Genomic DNA, 1,326 nt, shown 5'->3' with positions numbered 1-1,326 from the left:
CGTGCGTATACTGTGATTTTTGAGTGTTTATCTTACGTTATAGACATGAACGCGTATTCTTTTAACATAAAGACATTTCCTTTTAGAATATGTGGTAGAAAAAGGTCATAAAAATTAGTACCTTGAAGTTCATATTTTACTGCACTGACAAAAATGTCAGCCTCCCAAAAACAGATTTTTTTTTAGGTAATATTACTAAATAAATTATATGTGAAAAACTTGTTTGTAAATATTTTCTTAGATGTAACTTTATTGATCCTCTAGATGTGTGCTCTCATGTTCATTGAGATTCTAGTAGCGCAGCACCATATGGAGTAAATATAGGATAGTGGCAAAAAGAACAGTTCTATCATATAATTATTAAAGTAGAATAATTATCATTGAAAAAATCACAAATGTTTTGTTTGTTATTATTAACTATGGGATGGCCAATGATTGGTAGCAACTTACATTGTTATGCATTATTTTTCTACAAAAAACCCACAAAGTGAAGTGAATTATATTTATACAGCGCTTTTTCTCTAGTGACTCAAAGCGCTTTACATAGTGAAACCCAATAACAAATTTTTAAATTCAAACCAGTGTGGGTGGCACTGGGAGCAGGTGGGTAAAGTGTCTTGCCCAAGGAAACAACGGCAGTGACTAGGATGGCAGAAGCGGGGATCGAACGTGCAATCCTCAAGTTGCTGACACGTCCGCTCTACCAACCGAGCTATACCACCCAAAGTTCTCAAGACAAAAATGTCAGCTTCCTAAAAACTGCTGCAAAAAACAAATGTCATAACTTAATACTTGAGCCTGAAAGCCACCCGTGTTGAAAACTCTAAAAGGTGAAAAACCATGCCCTAGTCTTTGAAATGGAACAACAGCGGCATCTGGTGGACAACTTGTGAAGGGCCATGTACATGACCAAAAACAGTTAAAAAAGCATTGCAATTGTAGTTGGGAACCATTCTTTATTTCCTTGATTTTACCTAAGAACACAAACAAAACAAAGGCAAAAAAAATGTGTCAAAGATATCTTAAGGGTTCAGTTCAGTTCAGTTTCAGTTTATTCCAAACATGCAATGAGGTGCCGACTTGTCCAGGGTGTACACCGCCTTCCGCCTGATTGTAGCTGGGATATATCCCCGTGACCCCAAAGGGAATAAGCGGTAGAAAATGGATGGCTGGATGGATGCCTAAGATACAATGTAATATGCATCACGCAATTCCAGTTGTTTCATTACAGCACGTCCGAAAAGGAGTAGGAAGAAGCAGAGCTTATTTAATCCTATCCATTTTCATACCATAGCAATTTTATCAAATGTCCTTGTTCTCTGTTAC

The sequence above is a fragment of the Nerophis ophidion genome, linkage group LG08 (genome assembly GCF_033978795.1).
Source record: "Nerophis ophidion isolate RoL-2023_Sa linkage group LG08, RoL_Noph_v1.0, whole genome shotgun sequence".
Taxonomy (NCBI): Eukaryota; Metazoa; Chordata; class Actinopteri; order Syngnathiformes; family Syngnathidae; genus Nerophis; species Nerophis ophidion.
This window is presented reverse-complemented; position numbering follows the sequence as displayed.